A 21,707-nucleotide genomic window follows, 5' to 3' on the forward strand; every position below is an offset into this window, starting at 1 on the left:
CCTGTCGGCCACACTTCCGGCTGGGTCAAGGCTCTAATACCATTATGTGACGCCCCATGTCACTATGGCTGCTTTCTGGAATGACGACTGGCCCTACAAACCAAGACAAGTCTTTCCAGCGTGCTTTGTTCTCACTCGCACACTTCCTGGGAAAACTTCCCAGGAGGTCACCCATCCCTAGATTACTCCAGGCTAAGCACGCTTAACCATGGAGTTCTCAAGTGATGGGCTACCGAAAAGAAGATGCTCCTTCATGATATAGGTAGTACCCATCAATCCATTTAAGCCATCTTCAACTGTGTAGTCCCATACCTACACAGTCTTAGAATCATTACACTTGACCTTCCCCAGGCGGTGTGGGATTACACAGCTTACCCGGTCTTTCCCCTTACGGATCACGGGATTCTGACTGTCACACAGACCATCGAGAAAGAACTTACCCTTACTATACCGACATGTGGAGACGAGGGAGGCCCCATTATCATCGCCCAACTGGGTGAAGATACAAACAGTCAGCTCACACTTGGTCGAGCTAACCCTCTCGAGAAGCTCTGCTAACAATGAAGCGACAACATCACCGAGCTTCTCAGCCAAGAGGCTCTCCAACTGAGCCCGACCTATTGGAGGCTCCACAAGCCTCTCCCTGGGAGGTTTAAGTTGATGGAGGACATCAACTATCCTATGCAAGGCCTTGTGGTCGTCCTCCATGCAATCCTTAAATTGCTCCAGCATTGCCTAGAACCACTCTAGAAGCGCCCCCTCATATTTCTCGGCTACTGGGCTCTCCTTCACCTCATGAATTTTAGTAGCTTCATGGATTTCAACAACCCCAGAGACTCATGTAGTATATGGAGGAGAAGGTGACGAGGGCACATCAAGGACGGGTGTATCCTCCACCCGAGACACCTCAACTTGAGCCGATGAGGTCCGTTGCCTCTTCGGGGGCAGTGAAGGTTCCATCACCTAGTGGGGTCATTGGGACCCTCTAGATGCATATCCGCTGGGACCCTCATTGACTCGCCTGGTAGCACATGTAATGTCCGCCAAACCCATGTGACCTGTAGGGAGAAACAACAAGTGTTAGCATTTATGAAGATTAGGGGAAAATAGTTATTAAAATAAAAATAGTAGTAATGTTGAGAGCACGTGGGCTTCTTGGGAAGCCCCACCACTAGACGGCTCCTCCAGGTGAAGCATCGAGTGCCCAAAATCCCTAATGAGCCTCCCATTCTCCTGAGTGGTGTTAGTTTCGTATTGGCAAAACCACTGGACATGGAATGACGTCACATTATCCAATGGCACAAACCCCCGAGGAGGCATTTGTCTCTTTGGGTGGCGAAGATAAGGATTGATCAAATCTTAGTAGTTCTATTACTCCTCCCGAGTCCAACGATGATCTGAGGAGAGTCCGCACCTAAGAAAAGATGGAGAAGCCAAAACGTGCTTAGGGCTTACCCCATCTCCCATAGACTTAACATTATAAATTACTATGGGGGATTTACCTTGGTTTTGGGAGGGAGATTCGATGCTTGCTTGGAGCTCCTCCTTGAGCTCCTGGTCCAGCCGGACCTCCTGAGTCGGTTGGCCTGCAAGAGCGTTCTCCATTCTCTCCTCCATTAACCGTTGATTATACTGATTGCAGGCCCGTCTATTGATGTAGTTTATGTGGGCTGCTGCCATCGCTCGAGACTTGATGGAATTCTTGAAGTGAGTCAGGTCCAAGTTGCTGATGCGTTGTCACCTCTTGAGGAGCCCCGCTTTGACTAGGTTATCCTCCATAACCAACTGGCTTAGCTCTATCTTCACATTCGGGAGCGCGCTCATCGCCTTAAGGCGATCTTTGAAAGCCTGTACATAGAGTGTGTGATGAAAGAGACCTAAATGAAAAATAGAACCGCTAAGTATAGAATTCTGCGAGTTTCAAAGAAGAGAAGCTTGGAAAGTAATAAGGAACTTACCAATCATGGAGAAGTCCTGGATGAGAGTAGGGTTGGTCCGGAGTGGGAAGTCGTAGGTGAAGAAGAGGTTATCTTTGAAATCATACACATGGCTCTCGTTGAGATGAAGGACCTTGTACGTCACGTTGGAAAAATTCATGAGGCTGTGGAACTCGTCAAGATCGGTCCCTTTCTTATTTAGGCAGGCCCGAAAGCTGTAGAGATATAAAATCTTAGTCAGAGAAGGCTCGTGCCAATTTCTCCTCCGGTATGAGACATACAGGCCAGCAATGACCCTGTAAACATTGGGGATTAGTTGGAAAATAGCAATCCCCAAGTGCTTTAAGAAGTTGACAAAGTACTGGTGGACAATAAAAGTTGCTCCTGCCTAGAGATGTGACTGGCATATATGCTCCACGCTCCGATGCCATATATGCTCTGGTGAGATCTCTCGTTATCTCGATAAAGGCGGAAGAGATGGTCTTCTCCCTCGATCCTGATTAATGGTCAATAATGAACATTTTATTGATCTTAAATGATAAAATAAATTGAGTTTTAGATAATATTTTGATGAATTTAATATGATACATTTTATAATTGAAAATATTACTTTTTAATTTAATTTGTGTTTAATTTTCAGGAATAAATTGCATTTTGGGCATAAAGAGAAAGAAAGAATTAAATTTGAAAAATAGAATAGAACAAATGGAAAAACCGGAAAGAAAAGTCCTAAGAAGAAGGCCAACCCATAGCCGAAAAACCCATCCAGCCCCTGCCTCTCTCCTCTCATCAGCGCCAAGTGGCTGCCTATCCACACGCCACATGTCCACCTGGTCCAAGCAGCCCCAGCTGGAGCCCCGCTTACTCTATGACTCGCCCGCCTGACCTCCTTCCATCAATGTTTACTTAGTAACCTCAGAGAATTCTAGTAAGTGCTGGTTGTAAGTTGACCATTTTTATGAATTGTGACCCCTCCACAGCTATCTATGAACCTCGGGGAGTTCTAGATAAAGTGTGGGTCTTAAGTGGGACTGTTCTTAAAACCACAAATCGACTTGGAAACAAGTAGAAAAAAAACAACAACAAAAATATGAATGAAGAAGAAAAGAAACGTTTCGAGTTTTGTTTTCCAATATATTATTCTTCATTCAGAAACTATCATAATTATAGAGCTACTAAGGGTACTAGCCATTTTAGGGGTGCATACAAACTTAGTGTAAGAGAATACTGAGAACTTAACGTCTTAAAAACAGAGTTTGATAGAGAAAGTTACCAAGGTAAATTATGATGAACGTTATTGTGACTTTGAAAGAGTCGACCATAGGAATCATAATCCTAGCTCGAACAACCTTGTTGATTTTAGTTGGAAGTCTGAGTATAACTACCATGCACTGCCTTTTAAGCACAATTTTTCTTACTCCTGCCATGAACCTCAATATAATGTCCAACTTGATAGAGATTCCTTTAAGGAAAATTGTTACAAATTTATGGAGGCACAAAGAGAGTTTAATACATAATTTATGGAGGAACAAAGAGAACTTAAGGCTCAATTTTTAGAATGGATTGACGTTGTTTTGTCGCATAATTTAAGTCCATTCTCATTGTATCACCCTGGTTATCCCAAGACCGTTACAGTGAACTTTGAACCGTGAATTTAACTCACTAATCAAGTTCTTTGGTTAAAAACATGCTTCTAAGTGTTATTAATAGGCTAAGGTAGAAAACCAATCAAAAGGAAAGGATATATTTTATTTAAAGCATAAAACTGTTCATGGGCCCATCAAAAAAATTTACAAGTTATTTATAATGCAAAATGGTCATTACTGTGTAAAATTTACAACCCGCTGTTCTAAGCGGCAAAAATAGGGTAAACCCCCTAGTTCCCCTGAGAACTCCTTGGCCGTGGTAGTCAAGCGGCCGCATATGTACACATCACCACCTAAGCTCTCCACTCAAAGCTGTGTGAGCTTTTCCTTCCCTTTACCTGCACCACATAGCACCCATGAGCCAAAGCCCAGCAAGAAAACTCAATACTGAGTGTATATAATATCAAATGATGATCATGATAATCATACAAAGCTTATAGCCATGAACAGATGAGTGATTTAACACTTGAGGTTATGTTAATCATACTAAGGCTTATAGCCTTAATCAGATGAGTGACTGATGAGTAAGTCACTAGCTTAAACAGATGAGTGACTGATGAGTAAGTCACTAGCTTAAACAGATGAGTGACTGATGAGTAAGTCACTAGCTTAAACAGATGAGAGACTGTTGGGTAAGTCTCTATCTTAACAGATGAGTGACTGATGGGTAAGTCACTACGAGGCTCAACACCCATAGCCATGTGACTAAACAGTCACCAGGGCTCGCTGGCCCTGGCTCTAAATGACTAGCCTTTGGCTAGACAAGCGCTTGTAGTATTCATCGAACTTGAGGTCGGTTTGGCATTAATGCTCATTCGAGTCATTCAATGCAGATGTCGGTTAGATCTAATCTTTATTGGCTCGCATTAACACGCTAAGGCTGTTCTTGACTTATGAGTCAATCCCATGTGACCAGTGCTCAGTACCACTGCCGAACTTGACTAATGAGTCACAGCTTCACAGTTATACTGACACCATTGCCAATTCTGACTATTTAGTCAGTGCCATACACAAGTGAGCAAGATTTTCTAAGCATTTAATATTCAATCTATGTCCACATTTAAACATTCAACATGCCTCATGAATAACCATGCATGTCACATATGGGGTGCAGTTTTCTTACCTCTGGTTTGAGCGAGAATTAATAAAAGAATGACCCTTGAGAATGATCTGTCTTTTAGTTCCTTAGCAGTCACCTAGTCATAACCAATTGGAATTCATTAATAAAGTAAATTAATAAAAGTTTACAATCTAAAATCTCACTCCCAGGACCAATCCCACACTCTCGGGACTCTCAATCTACTCAAACGGGGTAAAGGAACCAACCCCCGAGCCTTAAAAACCACCCCGAGCCCTAAAAATGAGACTTTCTGAAGTTGGCCTAGCACTGGGGCGCTGCCAAATGGCATTGGGCACTGTCCCAAGGCATAGAGGCCCAAATCCCTGCCCTGCATAGCGCTGGGGCGCTAGCTTCAGACCAGAAAAATTTCTGGTTTTTCCTCGCGATTTCCCTTGAAACCAACCCTCCAAACCAATCCCAAACATTACCAAAACATCCAATTCAACCCCTAAACTTCATCTACATCACACCCTCATCAAAACCCAAGAAACCAAACTCAAAAACTTCCACTAATTCCCAACTATCCACATCAAAATCTATAAGCTGAAAACTATAAGAAAAAATAGAGCAAAGCTTAAAGTTCATGGATGATTTCTTAGCTCAAGTTGGTTTTGAGTCCTCTTCAATGGATGAACCAAGATACTAAGCTCAAACCTTTAATTTCCTAGCTTATTTCTTCAAGTTGGCTTCAAAAATTCCAAAGGAAGAAAGGAGAAAGTTGATGAACGTATGAAGAAGGAGAACTCTGTTTTGGTTTCAGTTTTCTACAGGTTACTAGAGTCATATATATCCTAGGGGTGAAATGTCTATTTTGCCCCTAGGTCAATTAAATGTTTCTAAAGACTCCCAAGGGTAAAATCATCCTCTTCCACTTATTTCGTTAATCATAATTGACGCTCTCCAATTCTCGTTATTCTCGATATTCTCAAATACGAAAAATTCACATCTCGTTACCCTTTACTTCCCGGCAACGTTCTAATCATTAAAACATCCTGAGACTCACCCCAAGCCTCGAACTTAATCCCGTTATGACTAAACAGCTACTTAATATTCAAAGATCTTCTCATGCCGAATAGCTTACATAAATCCACATTATAATGTGGCCTCAACAATATATCGCCGACATGCGTACAAATATACAATTACGCCCTCAACGGGCCAAATTACCAAAATATCCATGTAATGAAATGTGGACTCACATGCATGCATTTAACATCATATTATAATATAATTCACATAAATATGCATGTAATAGTTTAATGGCATAATAAAGAAATTATGGCCCTCCCAGCCTAGTAATCCAACCATTAAACCGCATTAGGGATTTCAGGGCATTACACCCATCATAAGATGACACAATTCCACCATCCTATACTTCAATTTTAGATAAAATTGTTGAGGATGATGTCATTACCATTCAAAGTGAGAATCTCTCCTCTGATGAAATTTTTCAAACCACTCAGAATGTGATCAAAAGCTATCATACTGATGTGATAGACTTAATCATTGAGAAAATCATAAAAATAATTGCAATGAAACATTCACACAATTTCCTCCACGATTTCGAAACTAAACATTTTCTTTTTCCTAAAAATGTTGTTAACGCTTCTATTTTTGAGACACAGGATAAAAGAAAATTCATTTTTGATACAGGATAATACGCGAACATGCAGTTGGTAGACTAACATGAGAGTGACACTTTTGTCTACCAAAGAATAATTAGGTTTTATCTTTCTTTTTAGTATGTTTTATTTTATGTTGTGTAATTTTACTTTTTCGAGTTATGTTGTTTTGTTGTTGTTTGATGGTTATCGTTTTTCATTTTTCTCCCACAATGTGCATAACGTTAGAATTTTATGAGCATGGCCTTGAAGTTCAGAAACGACCGGGAAAGCAAACGTTGGGCCATGACGATACTGGGAGTTCGGCGTCATTGCCACCGAATCCAAACCCAGACTATTTGGCTGCAGTTGAGTTGGAAAACATGCAGTTAAGAAGCCATCTTGCCAAGGAAAACGGGAAAATTGAGGAGGTTTTTCCAAGGCAAACCGACGCTAATGTCAGAAAGAAGCAAAGTGGGTCTCATAAGTCCCACAAGAATAACCGATCCAAAGCAAGTCGGTCAGTCAGAACTGCCACCCCAAGCTCTATGCCTATGGTGCAAGACCGTCAAAATGCTCAACCTAGTGGCCCTCAGAGAGGACATCAGCAAGTCAGTCGGTCAGTTGGTACCGCAACCCCAAGTTTGGTACCTCCTTCCCTAGCACCTCGAGGTACCCATGGCAATCCACGGGGAAGAGCTAGAAATGATGGGGGGATCAAGCGTGGGCTAATTTAGTTCGCCCTGATAGGACAAGAATTGCCTTGCCAGTTAGGCATCGCCCCTCACCCATAAGACATTTGACACCACCTCGTCCTTGGCGAGACATTCCTGCTTATGGAGATAGTAGGAGAAATCCTCCTTCGTCTGCCCATACCCATGTCCCACGGACACGTGTCGATAATCCAGATCCTCGTCCTCAACCGCGAGCGACAAGCTTCGCAAATGGAAGTTATTGGAATGAAAGTCATCGAAGTGGTAGGTCCGAGGGCGATCTGAGAAACCATCTAAGTTCAGCACAAAGTCCTCGATACGATACACATCCTGATCTGCGAGATCACCTAAATTCACAGAGAAGAAATTCAGCCTGAAATAAATAAGTCAGTTACACTCGTTAAGGGGGAGGTCCTTTCAAAGTACGTGATAACGGGAATGTCCCACAAAACCAAGCCCGAACTTGGAGGGACAACAACCTGTTGAACGCGTACGATAGGACGGGAGCTATTGAACAGCCCTAGAATAACCTAGGAACCAGGGACCAAACCCTCTAAAGGCTAGCCCAGAGGGAGGAGCTAATGAAGAAGCTTCCATCGGAAAAAGAGAAATATGAGTGTGACTCGGAGGATGAGCTCAAGCTTTTTCCCCGAATATTGCGGCAACTGCATATCTAGTGGGTTTTAGGATGCCACATTTGTCAAAGTTTGATGGAGATGGGGATCCATTTGATCACCTGGGAATGTTCAACACCATAATATGGCCCACAACATCGAGCCCGAGCTGAGGTGCCTTATATTCCCCTCGACTTTGATTGGGCCAGCTAGGTAGCGGTTCAAACAATACAAGATGCATTCAATCAGCTCGTGGAAGAGTTTTTCCACTGATTTTAAGAGAGCATTCAGGGCTTCCCAGGCAGATCAGATTAAGGCTGACTCTTTGGCTAATATAAAGCAGCAGCCCGATGAACTGTTGAAAGAATATCTAAGTAGGTTTGCCAATGTTGATGCACGAGCTAGAGATGCCGACAAAAGCTCCAAGCTCATGGCAATGATGACAAGAATTCTTGTTGGAGACGACCTATGGCAAGAGCAACAGAGGAAAGGAGTTAATACTATGGACGAGTTCTTGAAACGAGCCCAAAGGTGGGTTAACCTGGAAGACGCGTGAGCTTCCATCGCAGGAACCAACCCAATCCCTGTCCAGCCCGTTGGAATGGTAATAGATGTTGTAGCTACGACTCAAACCATTGCCTAGAATAACCAAGGGGGAAATAATAAGAGAAAGGGAAATGGTGAGGACAAACAGAGCAGAACAAAGAAAGATAAGTTCGTGGAGAAATTTAAACCAGTCTACAAAACATATACTGATCTCACGGATACTAGAGAACGAATCTTCTTAGCTAATTCTACTTGCCTTCCATGGAAGAAGCTAGAACAGCTAAAAACCAAAGAGCAAAGAGAGATCCTTTGAAGTTTTGCCGATTCCACAATGATATCAGTCATAATACTGATGACTATACATAGTTGAAGGATGAGATCGAGATTCTCATCAGGGAAGGACCTTTGGCCCAGTACGGCCGTAATCGAGCGACTCCCAGTCAGCCCGTTAGAAAAAACCCTCCGTCAGCTCCTGAAGCTCCAATGAATCAAGCCGGAGCTCATATGAATCAGGATAACCCTCCTCCGATGGCAGGAGGAGATATAGCCACTATTTCAGGAGGACCTCATCTAGCAGGTATGAGCAGAGGTGCCCAGAAGAGGTATATCAACGATCTAAATTCCCATGACGGAGTGGAGTTCATCTCAGAGCAACGGTTATCAAAGTAGCAACGATTGGAAAAACAACCAATCATTTTTACAGAGGAAGATGCCATCCATGTCCAGTTCCCACATAACGATCCACTGGTCGTAACAGTTCAGCTCGCCAACCGGAGAGTTCGGAGGACGCTAGTAGACAACGGAAGTTCTGTGAATCTACTTTTTAGGAACACCATAGAAAAGATGGGATTGTCTGTAACTGAGCTGAAGGCAACCTCAATGATTTTGTATGGTTTTTTTGGTGAAGGGTCAGCTGCCATTAGAACGATCGAATTGGTGGTAACATTGGGTGAAGGTCCACGAACTGTCTCCAAGCTGCTTGAGTTCATGGTCATCGATTTTCCAGCCGCGTACAATGTGATTTTGGGCCGACCTTCGTTGACGGTGTTTGAAGCCATAACCTCTATCTGCCACATAGCAATCAAATTCCCCTCATCTGCGGGAATATGCACCGTCATAGGTGATCAGCTTGCTGCCAGGGAATGCTATAGCATTTCTATGAAGGGAAAATCACAACCTGGGCTGCAGGCAATGGCCATAATTGACAGAGGTGAGGAGTCCCAGGAAGTGGAAGTTTCCTGCGGGACAGAAGAACCTCAAGAAACAAAGGATAGTGACGTCGCCCCAAGTGATGATATCGACCCACGAATGGAAGAAGAAAGATTAGAACTCCAAGCTATTGAGGAGCTCTAGGAGGTAAACATAGATCCCAAAGACGCTTCAAGAGTCATTAAGATTGGAAAAAATCTTGGTGATGATAGGAAAATGGAGCTGGTTAAATTTTTACAGGGGAATCTAGACGTTTTCGCCTGGTCCCATGAAGATATGGTGGGAATAAGCCCGAGTGTGATCATGCACACTCTAAACCTGGACAAAAGCATGCCTGAAAAATCTCAGAAACAAAGACATTTGGGAACAGTCTGAGATGAAGCACTAGAGGAAGAAGTGGCTCGGCTATTAAAGTGTGGGTTTATTTGAGAAGAAAAATATCCGATCTGGGTTGCGAATCCTGTCCTGGTCCCAAAGCCAAACGGAAAGTGAAGGACCTGCATCGATTTCTCTGACTTGACCAAAGCTTGTCCTAAAGATTGCTTTCCACTGCCAAGGATTGATCAGTTGGTAGATGCCCCCACAGGACATGAGCTCATGTCTTTCATGGATGCGTATTCTGGATATAACCAGATCATGATGAATCCTGCGGACCAAGAGCACACTTGCTTTATGACTCCAACTAATGTATATTGTTACAAAGTTATACCCTTCGGGCTGAAGAATGCCGGAGCTACCTACCAATCACTAGTTAACAGAATGTTCATTGGTCAGATATGGAAAAGTATGGAAGTGTATGTCGATAATATGCTAGTCAAATCCAAGACTGTCAATAACCAAGTATCTGATCTAAATGAATGTTTTGAGATCTTGAGGAGGTACAATATGAGGTTGAATCCCTAGAAATGTATGTTCGGAGTGGTGTTGGGAAAATTTATGGGATTCACAGTCAATGCAAGGGGGATAGAGGTGAACCCAGATAAAATCATATCATTATTGGAAATCCCTTCACCTAGCTTGCGTAAAGAATTTCAGAGCCTGACTGGAAAGGTGGCAGCCTTGAACCGATTTATTTCAAAATCCACTAACAAGTGCTTGCCGTTCTACAACTTGCACAGAGGAAACATGAAATTTGAATGGACTGAGGATTGCGAGCAGGCATTCCTTGACTTAAAATCGCACTTGCTCGAGCCCCCAGTATTGTCTAAGCGTATGTCTGGAGAACCCATGTTCCTTTATTTGGCTATGACAGAAACTGCAGTCAGTGCAGTGTTAATTCGGGAAGAAGACCGCACTCAAAAACTGGTGTATTATATAAGTAAGAGACTTCTCGAAGCTGAATCACGATATCCATTGATAGAAAAGATAGTATTCTGCCTAATATTAGCTTCCGGGAAGCTCAAACCATATTTCCAGCCCCATTCAATCCACGTCATGACCGACCAACCTCTAAGGCAGGTATTGCAAAAACCTGAAACATCGGGACGTCTTTTAAAATGGGCGGTTGAACTCAGGCAGTTCGAGATACTGCACGTACCATAGAATTCGATAAAAATCCAAGCTCTTGCTGATTTTGTGGCTGAATGCACCAAATTTCAAGAGGAGCTTTTGAAGGAACCAGTGCAGGAGTTATGGAAAATATTTGTATACAACTCATCGAACGAGAATGGATCTGGAGCTGGGATCATACTGATCTCTCCAGAAGGGCATCAATTCCATACAGCTCTGAGATTCGGTTTTGAAGCATCTAACAACGAAGTCGAATATGAGGCCTTGCTAGCCAGACTTAGAGTGGCAAAGGAGCTGAAAGCAAAAGTTATCTAGTGCTATAGAGATTCCCAGCTCATGGTCAATCAGGTGTTAGGGGAGTATCAAGCTCGTGGTACCAAGATGGTGGCATACCTGGCTAAGGTGAAGGGGGAGCTATCAGAATTTGAATACAGTACTGTTGAATAGATACCTCGTGAGTAGAACTCTAATGCTGACGCTTTGGCAAGGCTTGCCACCACCAAGGAAGCTGAGACTTTGAATGTAGTACCAGTGGAATTCTCGAAGAGTCCGAGTGTGATAGAAAAAGTGGTAGAGGTTGAGATGATAGACACGAGGCCGACCTGAATGACCCCCATAGTGGAATACCTTACAACAGGAAGGCTACCTAAGGAAGAAAAGACGCAAGAAAAATACTCTATCAACCTCCGAGGTATGTGATAGTGGATGGTACATTATACCGACGTGGTCATTCATTGCCTCTCCTACGGTGTGTTTAGCCGGAGGAGGCTAAAACCATTCTGCAAGAGGTGCATGAAGGCTTTTGTGGAGATTATGCTAGGGGGCAAAACCTAGCCTTAAAAATATTAAGGCAGGGCTATTTTTGGCCCAGTTTAATGAAAGATTCCATCTCCCATGTTCAAAAATGCGACAAATGCCAGCACTTTGCCACAGTCGCCCGAGCTGCCCCAGTCAAGCTAACGATGATCTCATCCCCGTGGCCATTTGCAGTCTGGGGAATTGACTTAATAGGATCCTTACCTATGGGAAAGGGAGGAGTTCGTTACACGGTGGTGGCAATCGATTATTTCACAAAGTGGGTAGAGGTCGAGCCTTTGGCAACCATCACTTCAAAGAGAGTCCTGGACTTTGTGGTGAAGAACATTGTATGTCGATTTGGGCTTCCTAAAAATATCATGTTAGAAAATGGGACCCAGTTTGACAATGATCTCTTCATTGACTTCTGTGAAAAGTATGGCGTTATTAAGAGTTTTTCTTCAATAGCATATCCACGTGCCAATGGACAGGTCGAGGCTGTGAATAAGACCATAAAGGTGAGCCTTAAAAAAAGGTTAGATGAGGCCAAAGGAGTCTGGCCTGAGCAGCTCCCGCAAGTACTTTGGGCATACCGAACTTCCCACAGGACCTCCACAGGACACACTCCTTTCTCTCTAAATTTTGGAAGCGAGGTCGTCCTTCCAGTCAAAGTTAGGGTGGCTACTCACAAGCAAAAGACATTTAGCCAGGAATAGAATGAAGAATTACTTAACGCATCACTCGACCTGATTGATGAGAAACGAGAGGATTCACAGTTACAGCTCGCCCATTATCAACAGAAAATCACTCGTTACTTTAATTCTAAGGGCAGGAGACGTAGTTTTGGATTGGGCGACCTGCTTCTCCGAAGGGTCTTTTTGGCCAACAAGGATCCCAAGGATGGAATTTTAGGGCCGAACTGGGAAGGACCATATCAGATCGTGGAAGTCTTGCGTGAAGGAACTTTCAAGTTAGCTCAGCTTAATGGAGAAACAGTTCCACGGACCTGGAATGCCATGCATCTAAAAAAGTATTATCAGTAGTACAATCATCCCTGTAAGACTTAATTATAAAACCCATTTAATTAAATTACAGGGGATTATTGTGTAATTTTTCTTGTTAAAGTGGTTTTAAATAATTTTCTTTATTAGGTTGTATTAGCTCGTGTATTGATATTTGTAAAAGCAACCAAGAAAGTCTCTACATTCTAGTTGCTTGGGGGTGCATATAACCCGAGGTGGATCATAATTACTTAAAATTCTGGATACAAACTAGGTACAAAACTATCCTAGATACAACCAGGTCAACTTAGGAGCTTGGAAAATTGATTATTCAACGGCTTTTTAAGAGCTCGAGATGTCAAAAAACCTATCACGAACTAAGTTTAAATCACTTAAAACCATGGATACAACCAGGTCCGAAAACTATGATTGATAGGAAAATTTGATATTCGATGGCTTTCCTAAAAGCTCGAGATGTCAATAGACCTAGTATAAACTCAGTTTTAATCATTTAAAACACTGGATACAACTAGGTACAAAACTTTGAAAGTTGGGAAACGTTGTTAAAACCAAGGGACTTTTAAAAAAAAAAAAAAAAAAACTCGAGTTGTCAATAAACCAAGCACGAACTAAGTTTAAAATATTTAAAATCTCGGATATAACCGGGTCCAAGGCCTAATTCTTAACAGGTATGATATAAATCAACGCATTAAGTTTGGATATAACCAAGCTTAAAATATCTATCCTGATCTAAAAATTGATTCTTAAAATCTCGAATGTACAAGTCTAAGAAGTCATAAACATGAGAGATAATCAGGGATAAGACAAATAGATTCAAAGTTAGATATATAAATTGAAATTAAATTTGTCCTAGGGAGAAAAACCTTGAACTAAGCCCAAGGGCAATTGTTTACAAACAAATATTAAAAAAAAACAAAAAGACTCATTGAGCCCCAACAGGATGCTCTGAGGACGTGACCTCCTCACCTTCATGCTCACCCACTGTAGAAGCATCCCCATTTCTGATGGCTCTTGAAAGATTCGGGCCTTGAATTTTTCAAGGTATAGACCCCACAGCGCAGGAGCCACGAAAGAAAAGTTGCCATCCTGGTTAAAAGCCCAGCAATGGTACAACATATCTTCCATGGAGGACAGTGAGGCTGCCTTCTCTTCCTTAACTGTAGCCTCGGCCTCTAGCTGTTTTGCTTTGGCCTCAGCAACCTCAGCCTAGAGCTGGGAAGTTTGGGCCTGGAGAGCAGCCAGGGCACTCTTTGCGACCTGCTCGCTTTCCTAAGACGAGGCAAGGGAAAACTTGGCATCGTAGTCGCTCTTTTGAGCAGCCGCAAAGGAAGCTTTGGCGGCTTACTTGCCTTCTTGAGCAGCGGTCAGGACGGTCTTGGCAGCATTGAGTTTAGCCTAGAGCTCATCATTTCTAGCCCTAGCTCAGGCTATGTTGTGGTGCTGAGCCAGGGTAGACTACAAAATAACAAGGCAAGTTAGATATACCCTTTGGAAAAATAAAGAGAAAAATGTCACTAAGGAGTGATATCTTACTATGAGGGTCATCCCCAAGGCTGACTCCAGGACATTCTCCGGGTTCCGCTCCTCAATCGTTCTCAAGTCCCTCAAGTTAGCTCTGTAAGCATGCCCCACCATGTGGCTAGCCATCTCGTAGAGGATTCCCCAAAAGGCTTCAAGGATTTTCTTCTGATCCTGAGGATCAACTGGTATGCGAACAGTAGCAGTTGGGGGAGGAGGGGCTGGGGGATTAGCTTGTATGACCTAATCCCAAGAAGGCATGAATCGAGGTGGAATTGGAGGGGGAGGAATCCTCTTCTCAGTCACAGTAGACACCGGAGCTATCGAGCTCGTGCCTTTCCCCTTAGCAAGGGATTTTGAAGTATTTCCTGCCGCAGGAGGGGCTTTCTTTGTAAATTGGGGCCTCTTTAGGACAGAGCCCGAGCCAAACTTCCCGCCCTGGAAATTTGTACAGAGGTCAGGAGCTCCACGTTCTTCCATCTCGTCGCCTAAAAAGAACAAAAAGGGGATTGGTTCACAAGTAAAGTAAAAACACATACACAAAGGAAATAAATAAAGGTCCTACCCTCTGGACTGGGGGAGGAGTCTATTATCACGACCTCCGGGCTTGGGAATACTGAAGGAGAATGAGAATCTAAGTTTTAATATTTCTTGAACCCTAGGAGGTGCGGGCTCAGGTTCTACCTCAGGGCTAGACTCGTCTACATACTGCCTAAATCCAGGGGCAAATGCACCCTGGAACAAAGTAGGCCATGACCTACGACTGGTCCCATAATCCTCAAAAATGGCGGACCTAAAATTCAAGGTGTTATCTACAACAATGGTGCCCTTAGGGTAGCTAGTATCATGGCGCAACACTAAGTGATCCACACACTAGAGCAGGGTGATGTTACGGTCTGGATTGTTAGGGTGATGATGGATGAGTTGATTTGGGTTAAATCTAACTAACTTAAAATCAGCAACAACCCTATCTAGTTCCCTATAAGGGTATGGGTTACCTTGGCCTGAGGGGCCGGCTGCTGCCCCTGACGTAGCTCGATCTAAATCAGGTTCCCGAGTAGCCTCAGGAACCCGCATCTTCCGCACAAGAGGCACCTCGTCCTCTTCTCTCTCCTCGCCCTTGGTAGTTGGTGAGTCCTCTTCTTGAGAAGGCAGGAGCTCGTGGACTACCAGAAGGGTAGTCTGGGTCCTTCTTAAGGCCAACGTCTAGCCTTTACCAATCAACTTACACGCCAGCATCATGGCATCATTCACGAGCTGGTGGTAATCCTTCTTGCTGGGTGGAAGCCCAGGCAATGTTTCATACTGACCCCAGAGGGTCACTGACTTCCCTGTCCTCGCGAATATGGCTGCACAAAAAATAAACTCAACTAGCACATGCACAAGGAAAGTGTCTTGAAAATAGAATAATTTTACGAGCTGAGATCAGAGAAAATAAAACTTACGAGGACAGTTGAAGTATCGATGCTTACAATTTCAGAACCCATTCGACATAAAGAACTAATCCTTGTAGTCGTTGGGGTGGCTTGGGAGCTCAATGACCGAAGCAGAGTTCAGGAATCTGGCGAGGTAGTAGAATCTGTCACCTCGACCCTTTTGCTACGGGCTAGATTTAAGGCTGAAAAAGTACATTATATCTGTCGGAGTGGGGACCTCCCACTCGTGCTTCAAAAACAGGTATTTCAGCCCCGCCAAAAGCCTGTAAGAATTTGGGGGGGGGGGGGGTGGTTAAAAAGGAGCCAACTTCACATAATTCAGGAATTCGGCAAAATATTAATCCAGGGGAAGGAAGGCCCCCGCCTTCAAATGCTCATCACTTCAGGTCGCGAAGTCATCCTGGAGAGGGGAGCAGCTCTGTTCCCCTTTGAATGGAGGTCGGGCAATAAGGACTCTGGACCCGACCTCGATATTATGGCTCAGCATAATTTTTTTGACCCTTCCCTAGGACATAATTTTGGACACGATTGTCTCTGCCTCGAAGAAAGTGTTGGGGTCAACCATGACTTCCCTCTCCACCACTGAGCCGAAGTGAAGAAGGGGAGATTCTGAGGCGATCTATTTCCCCTTGTTCATTTGTTGAGCAGACGAGCTGGGTGCATTCTTCTTTGGTGCGTTCTTCTTGGGTGCCATCAGATTGCCTAACGAATAAGAATGATGAGTTACTTAGTAGGCGACCTAAGAGTTTGTAAAGGTTATGACATGGAAGTATGGAGTAGAGTGATGTCTCTGATATACGAGCTGAGTTAGTCTCAGCCCGTTGCATGATGCCATGCGCTACCCTACGCTACGCACCTTGGTTTCCACACAGACCCCTGATGTTTAGGGATCCGTGTGTTAGAAAATTAGGCCACTACTGTCCTTGGGGGGCAGTTTAGAGAAAAACCACCCAAGAAGCGTGTCCCCTAAGTTACCTGGTTTCAAACCCTAAAAACTTTTCATCTTCTATATCCTGAATGGGTATCTCCTAAGAAGTCGCCATAAATTACCAAGATTTACCCAAAAATCACCCAGTTTTATGAATATCATAGTTTTAAGAGATATTTTAAGACCTACTCAGTAAACCTAAGTTGAAGCCTATGTGCCAAAAATATTTAGAAAACAACCTAATATTGACTACGGTGAAGTGTGGATGAGCATGGTAAAGAAAACACAGAAATCAATAAAAGAAAAGTTTCTTCGAAACAAAAATACTTACAGTGTGTTCGTCGATAAAAGAAGTAAACTTTGTAGGGGAGAGTTCTTGGAAGACTTCTGAGCAACTGAGTAACTGGATTTTTGAGAGTTTTTGCAACAGATGGATTTTGGGTTTCTCTGAGAATGAAGAAGGGTTTGAAAATGAAGAAGAGAGAAGATGTAGAAAGATTTCGAATAAAAGGTGGTGAACTGTGGAAATTGCCTATCCTATTTATACGTAAACGTCATAGATCGATTTGAGCCATCTAAATTGGTCAGTACAAGATCCAAGGGCTATGTTTCAAAAGACAATGGCAGCAAAAAGGTGACAAGACAATTATTGTAGTCCACGAAACCCGAACAGACGCCAATTGTAGTGTTCCACGTGTCCAGTACTCAAGTAGTGGGTAGACATGGTTTATTGCAACAAAAGTCTAAAAGTCCCTACTGTGTAGGTCAGAGGGTGACGTCATGAACCACGAGCAGGGATTTGGGGGGCAAATGTGTACCCTAATTTCAGCATGAGTCTTTCACTCAGCTCGTGTACAACTGGCAAATAAATACATGGAAGAAATAGTCGAGGAATCCATATATTATCCACGTGGATAGCACGATTTTCACGATGGTTATACGAGCTAGGAATGCATAAGTTACGAAGCGCGAGCTTATGATATTCATACAGCACGGCCTCCACAGTACGAGCTCGGAGACATATCCAATTCATGGTAACTCGAGCATATGGTGAATCCGTGGATCCCTAAGGACCCAAGTATTTTATACAATCATTTATGGCCAGTCTGTAATATTTAATGTCCCAGATATTAGAAGACCATTTATTTCGTGATGAGATCATATCCTAGTATAAATGGGAATATTTCATATTAAATGTAATAAATATATAAATCCGTGATTGACTCACGCGGTTACTTAAACCTATCCAAGGAATTTCTCTATAAATACTGAGAATATCGGATAGGAAAGGGAGGGTTATTATGTAATATTGAAACTATGCCAAAATAGAGAGAGAAAAACAGTAATAATATAGACTCGTGGACTAGGTGCATTTTAACCACTGAACCACGTAAAAAGATCTGTGTTCTTGAGAGTTAATTTCTTATTTCGGTTTATTATCAAGCACTAATTCAACCTTGTTGTTTTTTTAATTCACTGTTGGCGAAAAACCACGTCAACAATTTTAAAGCTTTTAATATTTTTGGTAAAATTAATATTTGGAATTTAAAACTTCTATTGATCATTTGAGTTGGTAAAATAAATATTTAGAACTTAAAACATAACATTTACTAGAGGGATCGTTTTTGTTTTAAATAGTCTTTGTTGTATTTTATTTTTTTCTTCTTTATTTTTATGTCGTCTCTTGTCATAAAAAATAATTATAGAAAAAAAAGAAGAAATATATATAAACAAATGAATTAACAAAAAAAAAAAGAACAAGGGCAACATTTTTCATTTTCATCTTTTGTGGTTTTGTTGAAGAAAACAAAATTTCAACATTACTACTACATTTGCTTTTAATTGTATGTGATTTAAAAATTAAAAAATTAAAAAAAAAAAACAGTATTTTATTTTGTATTGTTATTTATTTTGGCTATTGGTTCTTGGTGGTATATTGTAAAATCTCGAAGGTTTTTTTGTCATTTATATTCCAACTAATTGATTAGACTATATTTTGATCAATATTCGTTAACATTGCTTGTCCCAAAACAATAACATCAATTTTTTAGTGTTATTTGATAAATTTTCAACTCCAAGTCAGCCTTCTCCCATAAAAATATTTTAAATACATTTGTGAGGATTTGGAGTTGAGACTTTATTCTTTGGTGATTTTTAATTCTGTTTGTCTTATGAATTATGGAAATATGAATTTGGTTTGGTGCACACACACATAAAACTCTTGAATTTCAACTTTGATAGTTTTAAATAGCATTTTCTAAATTCTCGCTGAACATTTTTGTTTAATGATTTCGCCTTATTTGAGTCACTATTTCATCTTGGTAACATTTTTATCCGCTTGAATTGCTAGGGACTAGCAATAAGTTAGTTAGCGTTGTGATTAGTGGTCAAAATGCACAAAATACACATTTTATTGATCTTAAATGCTAAAATAAATTGAGTTTTAAATAATATTTTAATGAATTTAATATGATATATTTTATAATTGAAAGTATTACTTTTTAATTTAATTTGTTTTTAATTTTCATGAATAAATTTCATTTTGGTCATAAAGAGAAATAAATAATTAAATTTGAAAAAAAATAGCAAAATTGAAAAGAAAAGTCCCAAGAAGAAGCCCAACCTACGACCCAAAAATCCATTCAACCCCCTGCCCCTCTCCTTTCATCAACGCGCCAAGTGCCTGCCTATACCAGCGCCACACATCTACCTAGTCCCAGCAACCCCAGCTAAACCCCCACGCGCCCAACCCGCCTGCTTCGTGACTCGTGCCCTTGGTCTGCCTGACTTCTTTCCAGCAGCCTACCACATGCCTATGTGGCATCCTACCATTGGTCAACGCCTATCACACGTCATATCAATCTTTTCCATCAGTTTCAGCTACTCCTCACATTTTCTACTCCACCTACATGCATAACAAATACCAAATGAGCAATAATTATAACAACAATAAAATAATATTAATAATTGAAATGATTTGAAATATCAGATTTATTATTAATATTTATTTTGTAACCTCAAACTTTTATTTATTTATTTTTAGTTCTTTTTAGGCTCTATAAATAAGAACTCATTTCCCATACTTTGTATGTAATTATTCGGTAGCAAAACTCTACCAAATTTTAGTCTCACTTCTCATCTTTTGTTTCTAGAATTTTTATGAGAATGTGTAGCATAATAGGCTAACTTTTTTAGGAAGGTTAGAGATGATCCCATATGCACTATGACTTGTTCGATATTTTTTATTCACCATGTACTTCAATTTTATATATTTGAGTGATTTATTTTCTTTCATCTATATTTCTTCATCTTTTTATCTCTATTTATATTTACTAATAGTATATAGATTTTGTCAAGCACTTTCTATGTATTATCAAATTAGTAAAAATAATATAGATAATATCTTTATTATTTTCTCCATCTCACTCATAGATATTTACTTTTGCTAAATCTATATAGAATTAGTCATGCTCTTTCTATGTATTTTATAAATAGTAAAAGTAATATTTGTGTTAGGTTTTATGTCCAATCTTTTATTGCATTATTGCCAATTGTATATTGTCATTTTTGGATTTCTCATAAGCTTATCTACTCATTCCATGGTAAAGAATATTAATCTCTTAAATGCATTTTTGTGAAATATATTTGTGCTTCAATGTTAAATCTTCCAAATGAATAGTAGGGATGTGAACTATTCATTTGTGTAATTTTTGTGAATCAAATATCTAAATAAATAAGTATTGCGTATATGTGACTCTCTTTCCTACTTGTTACATTTTGTTACATCACACATTTATCTTATCTTTATTTGTAATCTTTCGATCCCCAAAACAACAAAAATATCAGTTGTTCTAATTTTCCTCACATTATTTACCTCTAACTATATTTATTGTTAACTTTGTTTTTTTTCCTCCTTATGGAATTGACCGCTCGATCTATACTACAACCACCGCCAGTCGAAGTCATGTTTGGGCGTTGATCAAATTTTGTCACAGTTGCTGGGGAGGTAATAGTAAAAAAAAGTTTTTTTTCAATAAATTTTGCAAAAGCGGTAAGTAATTCTTTCCTTTTATTTTTGTGTATATTTCTCAATAATTTTTTAAAATTTATTATATTTACTGTTAAAAAAAGTAACAAGAAATATATTTACTATAATGTGTTTTTTTGTTCCTCTTTAGTTAGTCTTTCATTTTCTTTTCTATATCATTGTTGTGTAAGAAAAAAATACTATCCTTTCTTTTCTAGGAAGTGCTAGCTTTATTCCTAGTTTCTTTTGTTATTGTTTTTATTTTGTTGGTTTTTTTTCTCTTTGTATTTATTATTATTGTGTAAAAAAATTTTAAAAAATAAACTTTTTTTTCTAAAAAAAAAAGGTTGGTTGCTTACATTTAGGTTAGTTTTAATTTATTTGTTTTGTATTTTTTTTTAATTGTGATTAGGATTTATTACATTTGTTCTGTCTTAGTTTTGTGTTATTTTTATGAGTATGCTCGATTGCTTTAGATTTTAGGTTTAGTTTGTTAGTTTTTCCTTTAGGTTTAAAAAAAATGTTAGTTTCTTACAATTTTTTTGTTAAGCCCTTTTAGTTATTTTTTTTTCTTCAATCTTTTAAGCTTTGTGAGTATTTTATTTCCTTATTTCTAGATAATTATTTTATTTTAATTGTTAGATTTGTTTCTTGACTTTTTTTATTGTTATTAGTTTATTTATTAACTTTTAATTTTTACGTTTTAAATCTTTAGAAACAAAATCATAAAATACAATTTAAAAAAAATAACTAATAAAAACAAAGCATGTTTTGTCAACATAAGCAAATTTTAGGTTAAAAGCCAATTTGAGTAAAGTTTCATCCATGCTTACTTAGTAACATCGGGGAGTTCTATTAAGTATTGATTGTAAGAGGATTACTTTATGAATTTTGACTCATACACCACCGTAGGATGGGGGATGAGAGCCTTGTTTACCTCAGCCTCCATCATAAATCGGTCGATTCGCGCCGGCCTCTCCGCCACTAAGCAACCTCCTTCACTATAAGTGCCCTTACTTCCTCCATTTGTTGACCACCTTCTCGGGCCATCATTGTCAGTTCTTTGTCAAAAGAATAGAATATGTG

Source organism: Humulus lupulus, chromosome X (assembly GCF_963169125.1).
Source record: "Humulus lupulus chromosome X, drHumLupu1.1, whole genome shotgun sequence".
In the NCBI taxonomy this organism is placed as follows: domain Eukaryota; kingdom Viridiplantae; phylum Streptophyta; class Magnoliopsida; order Rosales; family Cannabaceae; genus Humulus; species Humulus lupulus.